Genomic DNA, 9,963 nt, shown 5'->3' with positions numbered 1-9,963 from the left:
GCGACACCTAATCTATTGCCTATATTGGCATAGGCGGCGCCTAATCTATTGCCTATGTTGGCATAGGCGGCGCCTAGCCCATTGTCTATGTTGGCGTAGGCAATTGGAAAAATGGCGCACTCTTGGTCAAAAAAGGTCCATACCTCGAGGTCAAAAAATAAAGTCGCACCGCAAAACTTTTTCTTTGGGTCGAACCTACATAACTCGAGGTGCGACTCTAATCCAAATCATACTTGAACCTTACACATTTGACCACATCCACTTACCTGTATTATTCCATCATTCCTAGACATACCACCATTGACATGACTCACTTCCAAATCAAAATTGGGTCTAATCTCCTCCTTTGTACTTCCTCCACCTACACTTAATCAAAAACAACAAAAATGATTAGAAGGATGGGTTGCCTCCCACCAAGCACCTTAGTTTTGGTTGTGGCTCGACTCTTCTTTCTGAACTTTTATTTACCAAAAACAAAATCCTAGTAAAATGATAGGTTGCCTCCCATGTAGCGCTTGATTTATTATCGCGGCACGACATAGTTATCTCGATTACTCAGACTTCATCGAGATATATGGTGGCTATACATTTTATCGAGTTGGTTGGACCAATATATAGCTTCACTCTTTGGCCATTCACCTTAAAGACACCACCATCATTGTTTTCTAACTCACTACTCTTCAGTCTGGAGTTGAAAAGAAGTACCAAATCACCTTTCTGAAAGTTTTGTTGGATAATCCTCTGATCATGGTACTTTTTCATCCTTCCCTTGTAAAGATCTACTCTTTCATATGCATTTAGACGGAATTCATCCATCTCATTCAGTTCTCCCAATCTCATATCTATAGCATCATCCCAGTTTAGGTTAAGTTGCTTCAGTGCCCACATTGCTTTATGTTCTAGCTCAATTGGCAAATGACAAGCCTTCCCATAAACTAGTTGCTATGGCGACATGCCAATTGGTGTCTTAAACGCGGTCCTATATGTCCATAAGGCATCGTCAAGCTTTCTGGACCAATCTTTCCTGCTGGCATTCACAGTCTTAGCAAGGATCAGCTTGATTTCCCGGTTTGAAACCTCCACCTGCCCACTAGTTTGTGGGTGGTACGGTGTAGCTACCTTATGTTGCTTAACCCCATACTTTGCCAATACGGCTCTGAACAGCTTGTTGCAGAAATATGATCCTCCATTGCTTATGATGGTACAAGGTACCCCAAAATGAGAGAAGATATTTCTCTTTAAGAACGCCACAACACTCTTACCTTCATTATTAGCTAGCGCGACTGCTTCGACCCATTTGGATACATAATCCACAGCAACTAAGATATATTTCATCCCAAATGAGCTCACAAATAGGCCCATGAAATCAATACCCCAGACATCGAATAACTCTACTTCAAGCATTTTGGACATGGGCATCTCATGGCGCTTTGAAATAGAACCTTGCTGCTGACACTGATCACATCTTTTTACAAAATCATAGGCATCCTTGAATAATGAAGGCCAATAATAGCCACTTTGCAGTACTTTCTTGGCCATCCGATCACCTGCATGGTGACCTCCAACTTGGGAAGCATGGATTACTTCAAGTATGTTAGGCACCTCTACATCTGGGATACACCGCCTAATAATACCATCAGCACATCATCGAAAAAGATAAGGCTCATCCCAGAAGTAATGTTTCACATCATGCATGAACTTTTTCTTTTGATGAAAGGAGAGATGCTCAGGAATCACTTCGCTCACCATGTAGTTGGCATAATCTGCATACCAAGGTAAGTTTTCCACCATAGTTACTAGAATCTCTTCGTCGGGGAATGAATCATCAATATCAAGGTTGGTCTACACTGTGTGCTCACTCTCAAGTCTAGATAGATGATCAGCTACTTGGTTTTCACAACCTTTTCTATCCTTTACCTCGAAATCAAATTCTTGAAGTAGTAGCACCCACCTAATTAGCCTTGGCTTGGCATCCTTCTTTGCCATTAGATATCTTAGAGCCGCATGATCTGTATGAACCACTACCTTGGTTCCTAACAAGTAAGCATGAAACTTTTTAAAAGCATAAACAACTGCAAGAAGCTCTTGTTCAGTGACGGTATAGTTCTTCTGTGCTCCATTTAAGGCCTTACTTGGTAGTAAATTGGATGAAATAGTTTTTCTCTTTTCTGACCAAGTACAGCACCCAAGGCTACACCACTTGCATCTCACATAACTTCAAAAGGTAGAGACCAATCAGGTGCTACAATAATAGGGGCTTCAAATAGCTTCCCCTTAAGGCATTCAAATGCCTTCAAGCAATCTGCACCAAAGTGAAACTTTGCTTCCTTCTCCAAAAGTTTGCATAATGGGTTTGCAATTTTGGAGAAGTCTTTAATAAACCTCCGATAAAAACCAGCATGACCGAGAAAACTACGAACCCCCTTCACAGAAATTGGAGGTGGTAGTCTCTCGATAACTTCAATCTTGGATCGATCAACTTCAATTCCCTTTTCAGAGACTTTATGCTCGAGAACAATACCTTCCTTAACCATAAAATGGCACTTCTCCCAATTTAGCACCAGATTGAATTCAATATATCTCTGCAAAGCCATACTCAGATTTGCCAAGCATGATTCAAATGACTCACCTACAATTGAAAATTTATCCATAAACACCTCCAAGGTGTCTTCAACCATATCAGAGAAAATAGATATCATACATCGCTGAAAAGTGGCAGGTGCATTACATAGCCCAAATGGCATTCGTTTGAATGCAAAAGTACCATATGGGCATGTAAAAGTGGTCTTCTCCTGATCTTCAGGAGCAATGCAAATCTGATTATATCCGAAATAACCATCCAAGAAAGAGAACCATCCCTTTCCTGCCAATCGATCAAGTATTTGATCCATGAATGGCATTGGGAAGTGGTCCTTTCACGTCCATGAATTTAGCTTCCGGTCATCCATGCACACCCTCCACCCTGTGATAGGCCTGAGTGGAGTTAGCCTATTCTTCGCGTTTGCTACTACTGTCATGCCCCCTTTCTTGGGCACACATTGTACAGGACTCACCCATTTACTATCTGAGATTGGATACACCACCCCTGCATCTAACTATTTTATGATTTTTTTCTTCACTACCTCTTGCATAGATGGATTCAGATGACACTGATACTCAATAGTGGGTACGCAATCTTCTTCTAGCTGAATCTTGTGCATAGATATTCCAGGAGGGATACCAATTATATCAGCAATAGTCCAACCAATAGCTCTCTTATACCTCTTCAGAACAGAGATGAGAGCCTCTACTTGTTGTTCACTTAAATCAGCAGCAATAATAACCGGCAGTGTATTTCCACTACCCAAGAATGCATACCTTAGATGACTGGGTAGCTCTTTCAATTCTAGCATAGGTGGCTCTTCAATGGATGGCTTCGCCGGTGGTGAAGGTCGATTCTTAAGGTTAAGGTCCAGCTTCTTGGGGGCATATGAATATGACCCCATTCCTGTCAAAGCACAAATAGCTTTTTCGTGCTCTTCAACATCCTCACGCTCAAAGTTCAAAAGCATAGCAGCCAATGGCTCAACAGTAAGCTACTTCTCTAAAGATAATTCCTTCTCATCCTCATAATAAACATCAGCTATAGAGAACACATTCATATCTTTGGGCTGCTTCATTGATTTGCATACATAAAAATGCACCACTTCGTCATTTATCTGAAATAGAAGCTCATTTGCTCGTAAATCAATAAGCATCTTCCTGTTGCGAGGAAAGGTCGACCCAAGATTATGGGCACCTCAAAATCCACCTCGCAATCCAAAATAACAAAGTTTGCAGGAAAAATAAAGGTAGAAACCTTCACTAATACATCATACAAGATACCAACAGGTCATTTTACCGACCTATCTGCCATTACAAGCCGCATGTTAGTTGGTGTAGGATCGCCCAACTCCAACTGTCTATAGATGGCTAGTGGCATCAAATTAATGAGAGCCCCTAGATCACATAAAGCCTTAGCAAAGTCTAAAGATCCAACCGTGTAAGGAATAGTGAAAGCACCCAGATCTACCTTCTTCTGTACCAAAGACCTCATGGCAATGGCACTGCAATGATGAAAATTATCTGCCAGTCATAGCTCGCTGCCCTTTTCTTTGTCAAAAGGTCCTTCATGAATTTGGCGTACCCTGGCATTTGCTCCAGTGCCTCTACCAAAGGCACATTTATAGTCAGCTGCTTCAGCATGGTCATGAATTTACTGAACCTGGTGTTATCAGCCTTCTTTTTCAGTCTCTGAGGAAAAGGTGGTGGTGGATTTGGAAGAGTTTTCTCCACCACTTCCTTTTTACTGTGCTTCCCATTATCAAGCTTTTCAGACTACTGACATCTAGATGTAGTATCGTGAACGATCTCATCCTGATTTTCAACTTCTACAGAATCATCACAATCTACTTTAATAACATTCTCTTCTACATTATCAACCATAGGCTTGCCCTTGGATGGATTTTCCAACACCTTACCACTCCTGGTTGTAATAGCCAAACATGATCCATTATTTCTTAGATTTTGGACAGTGTCACTCGGTAAAGTGCCAGCTTTTTTTTGATTGAATGCCATTGATAGTTTACTCATTTGTTGTTTCAGTTGTTTTATTGAAGTGAAATGGGAGTCAACCAATTGATTTATTGAGGACAAATCATTTTTTACCTCAGTTACTCCCGTGTTGGTTGCCTCCACTCCTTTCAATAGCTTAGCCATCATGTCCTCCATGGACATCTTCCCAGAGCTAGGTGCAGCAGCTTCACGATTTCCAGGAGGGACGTACAAACCGCTCCTGTCATTCTTATTCTTCCAATTCCCTTGGTCTCGGTCCTTGTATCTAGATTTTTCATAATAGTTCCGACCTTGGTTTCCTTGGGCATTGCCTCGGAAAACCCCCTGATTGTTCAAGTAATTTGCTTCCTCCTCAGAATCGGAGTCATCTCTTCCCTGTGATATAACAGCCTTGACCTTTTCTGTCTTCCCTAATAATAAATACTTGGTAAGAAGGTCTATCTGCATTTTCATGTGAGCCATATCTTGGTCATGTTTCTCTTTTCTTCGCCTCTGTTCTGCCGTCATGCCACTAGATATAGTAGAGCTTGCTACCTCAGAATCCCTAGTATGCCAAGCTCTACTCTGCTTTGTCATACGATCCAGCATATCACATGCCTCAATAAAAGTAAGGTCCATGAATGACCCACCCGCAGCATTATCTACCACTAGCTTAGTCACTGAGTTCAAAGCCCTATATAATATTTCCATCAAGTGGACATTGGTCATCTGATGATTTGGGCCCCGCATAAGCTTCTTCTTGAAGCTTTCCTATGTCTCGTGGAGAGCTTCAGTTGGAAGCTGTCTGAAATTGCTTATCTCATCTCTTAATTGTGCTCTCTTGGATGGCGGAAAGAATCTTTCTAGGAAAGCTTCTTTCAGTTGCCTCCAATTAGTAATAGAGTCAGGAGGTAGCCCATTTAACCATAGAGTTGCCTCTCTAGATAGAGACAATGGAAATAAGCACAGCCGGATCGCATTCTATCCAAACCCTGGATTGTCAAACGATTTGCATGTTGAGATAAAATTAATCAGATGCATGTTTGGGTAGTCGCCTGCAAGTCCACTAAATAACCCTTTGAGTTGCAATATTTGGATCATGGTGCTAGTGATATTGAACTTGGCTCCGGGTGCCAAGGGTGGAGGAATAATAGCCCCTGTGGCACCAGCCCCATCCAAGTCGTCATCATCATCATCAAACGCAACCTGCACAGCTCGGCGTTCAGGTCTCATTCTAGCTTGACAATCTCTGTTGACATTCTTGTTCACTGGTGCAACCACATCATCTGCACGCCTTGGATTTAATAACTCATCATCACCCAGGTCCTCATCCTCAAGATTTGGTACCCAACCTAGGGTATCAACATTCTGTTGATTTACTTACGCAGTTGCCAATGCAGCTAATCTAGCCTGCTCCTATTGAGTGGCCATCCTTTCAATGTGTTGTTGTGCATCCATTCTGCCAATGAGTTGTGGTTCAGGATTTATAGGTAATAGTGGCTGACCAGATCTTCGTGTATTTGGCATGCACTCCACCAAACCTGAACAAAACACAAATAACAAACAAAAAGTAAAATTTGAGAATCTTTGACCAAAGGGCCTATTAACTATCACAAACTTAGTCGACAACCGTATTCCCCGGCAACAGCTCCAAAATTTGATACGCCCAAATTACAACTCTCGTTAGAAAGTATAAGCGGTTGCTGTCAAATATAGAACCCAACTAGGTTAGGTGTCGAATCCCACAGGGAATACTATGGTCACTAAGTATTGCGATTATTATTAGACTGTTGATCGAAGGTTCCAAGATAAGGGGGTTTTGGTTTAAGTGCACAATAATATTATCAGTGTAACGATGAGATGATATGTGTAATTATATTTGATCATAGAGAATGACAAGTTAGGGTTATGTCCACCTTGTAGCTTCTACTTCTCTATTAACTATGAGTAATACAGATTTTATGCATGCATGCACTTATAGAGAGACGTATTCTAATTCTAAATCCAAGTGTCTTTCAACCATCAAGGATTTATTCACCTTAATTCTTTCGAATCTAAAGTGTAAAACAAATTGTACGAACTCTCCAAGAAGTTAATCCTGCTAGGGCATTAACGTGTAAATTAGAGGTTGGAAACCCTAATTTCTCGTCACACTCTCTTTTCCAAACATTAACTTTTCTATCGAACAAGTTATTGCTATAATGGCGCATTCCCTATGTTTGCAACCCCGAGAATTCAATCAAAATGAAGAGAGTAATGATATAAGTGGCGTGACACATCATAAATTCAAAAACCCATAGCAATAGAGAGTATACTACAAGGTTTCCATAACCCTAACAAATGAGCTTAGCTACTCATGAATAAAACAGAAATCAACATAGAAATATTCATCATGCCAAAACTTAGAATGATCTTGGTGATGAAGATGACTAGAGAAATTAAGAGAGAAACATGTTTCTCTTTCTTCGTGCTCAAGCTAAGCCGTCCGTTCTTGTTTTCATAAACTAATATAGAATCTGAATAATTGAATAATCCTTAAAAATTCAGCCATAAGGCTTTTAATAACATCCTTCTCTAATAAATTGCTACTACATCCTTAACTATTTAAAAATATTCAGTTTGCCCGGGGAAAAAGTTCCCATACAGCACATTTAGTCCAAAAGCTGCTTTCCTTTTTATGTGAAGTTTTCCTTTGCTATCCACAGGTCCCCAAAGTGCTGATATCTTCCGCATTAGTACCTAAAAAGCATGCTAATCACATAGGTCAGCTCACTTAACTAAAAATAGACTAAAAGTGCAAGACTTATGTATTTTATTCTCAAAACTTAGCTGAAACATGGGCAAGTTATGGTGCTTAGACGTATAAATATGCCCAACATCATGCACCCTTATTCCCTTCTACGAAAATGGTCAGAACTTTTTGCTCGGGTATTGAATTAATACAAAATTGGTATCGTTAGAAAGCTAACTCAATTCTGTATAATTTGGTGGGTCTTGAACTGAAAAATTCCACATATATAAAAAGTTATACACGTTCAATTTTGACCCTTGTAGAATCAACTACAAAGATTTGGCCAAATCAAAGGCTCTTAGCTCAACTTTGCTCTAATGATTTCTATGAATATTTTACACTTTGAAATTACTTCACACACTAGGATAAATATCATGAAACTTGTATTCAATGATAAATCAAGGGATTAGAGTTTACACACATAGCAACGATGGTTCAAAGTGAAGCCTAAAAATGCAGGGTGTTACAGTAAATATGGATTAAGTTACTCAACCCTTCTTGAAACTATACTAATTTTTTGTTCCATTTTTCGACCTTGATCATTTTATTCTCCCTTATTATCTGTCTTTTATCTTTTACACATTCTATATTTTTTCTTTTTTTTTTTGCAAAGTTTTTTCATCATACACATTTTTTCCTTTTTCTTCTTTTTTCCCTTACCACACCCAAACTGGATTTTTTTCTTTTACTAACTTCTTCTTCATACCCATATCAAACTATGTACTCTATGATAGCCACCCTAACTTAGGCGATTTACGTAAGTTGAGGTACACAATGTACGAGGAGGCACCAGGGCCAAGATGGGTTAATTTTAAGTAAAAATCATAAGGTGAATAGTATAATAAAAGAAAGTGGTCGATTAAGGCTCAAATTTGAGATCAAGGGATACTTATTTCATTTGTTTAGGCATTAGGCTACAAGTGGACTTATTCAAGAACAACCTATAATCCTGTCATAAGAAACTATCCTACTACCTAGGCAAGACTAACTGGGTGAGTTTTCGATTACAAATACAAAGTAAACTCGATAAACAATCTCACACCCATATAGCATAGGGTTACACTATATACTAGTATCTATCAATTCCATGCATCGATAAGCTATGATTATTGGCCTATAAAAGTAATTCCATAACAAGATCAAACAATTATCACGATTTTACAAAACCACAAAATATCCACAATTTAAAATAAAAATTCAGTAGTAGTATCCTTTAATTTTTAAAAATCATTTCAACATCAAAATCCAATTATCAATCATTCAAAACGTCACTGCATGAAGGTTCCCTATTTTTCTCCTAATTAAACATGATAACAACATAATACAAAATAAATAATATCTAAACATTTTAATTTTACTATGATAGCACACTATGGGGAAAAGAAATATGTCAACAAAAACCCCCAAGTGGTGGTACACCCCCACTCCTAACTTTTAGATGATGCATTTTATTTGTGCATAACTATGGAAATAATAAAACAAAGGGATTTAAGACATACGTTTGGCACTATAGGCACCAAATATTGACTTGCCCGCAGTTTGGGTATCAGTGGGCATTTCCAGCTCAGAGCTAGGGGTGGTGGCTGCAGACTGGAGGAGGCTCATAGCTCCATTTTTCGTGACCAATCTACTCAATATGATACTTGGTCTAGGATTCCTTAGTCACCCTTTTTCAGACCTTGTAAAACTCATCTGAACTTATACAATGGTCCTTAAAGCTCTAGGTCTTCTTGCCCTTATCAGTAGGGGAACATCAACCTTAAAAGAATTAAACAACAAGGCTAGTGTTGTAGGAATGAGATGCATAATAGAGGTTTTACCAAAGTATAGCTGGCTGCAAAAATTCTAACCTCTATTCTTAATGTAGCCACCTCCTTCCTCAGACTGGACAACTTTGGAATTTAGGCTCATACAGTCTATCACCCATTCGAATCTCAAAAAATTCAACCCACCAATGTAGCTATCACATACATTGCTCTATGTTGTCATCTTTCTGGACTCTACCCGTGCCTCAATTATCTCAATTGAAGTTCAGACCCATCGCTTTATCTGGGTCAATAACTTAGCTAGCTAGGTATCAGTATATGTCTGCTTCTTAACTTACTATGTCTATTTATCAACCAATTACTGTAGAAAATCATGTGATATTGAAACCATGATAGAAGAATGTCGACGATAAGGCATTGTGGAAATGGATGGTGGAACTATCATGCCTACTTCCCCATCACTACCCACCCGATGATGGGATCTCAGTAGAATAGCTCAAACCTTGTCCCTCACTACCTAATGCTGGGGTGTCTACCTTCTTAGTCATAAACAAAGGCATATTAAATAGGGCCACCCCCAATGAAGTAGAAGGTTAGGACTTCCACTAGGCAAGGTTTGTATCATCACAAATTAACCCCACATTCGCTACACGGGTCACCTCAACTACATGATTAATGCCCGACTGTACCATATTAACAAATCCATCATATAGCTTTTGAATAATTCAAGGGAAATGGATATTTATGATGTTTGTAAAAGCCCCTATATGCATAATCAAGTATATATCGAGCAACATTAATGTCATGCCCAACGAAAATGCTAGCCTCCAAAAC

The 9,963-nt window shown here is 39.3% G+C and overlaps 1 pseudogene; it reads right to left on the bottom strand.

Annotated features, from left to right (window-relative positions):
- Positions 1 to 690: 690 nt before the first annotated feature.
- On the bottom strand, positions 691 to 3,737 carry LOC124894526 (annotated as a pseudogene).
- Positions 3,738 to 9,963: the final 6,226 nt, after the last annotated feature.

This window comes from Capsicum annuum, unplaced genomic scaffold (genome assembly GCF_002878395.1).
Source record: "Capsicum annuum cultivar UCD-10X-F1 unplaced genomic scaffold, UCD10Xv1.1 ctg74733, whole genome shotgun sequence".
Taxonomy (NCBI): Eukaryota; Viridiplantae; Streptophyta; class Magnoliopsida; order Solanales; family Solanaceae; genus Capsicum; species Capsicum annuum.
Note: the sequence above shows the minus strand (reverse complement) of the source record. Positions and strands in the feature narration are given on the sequence as shown.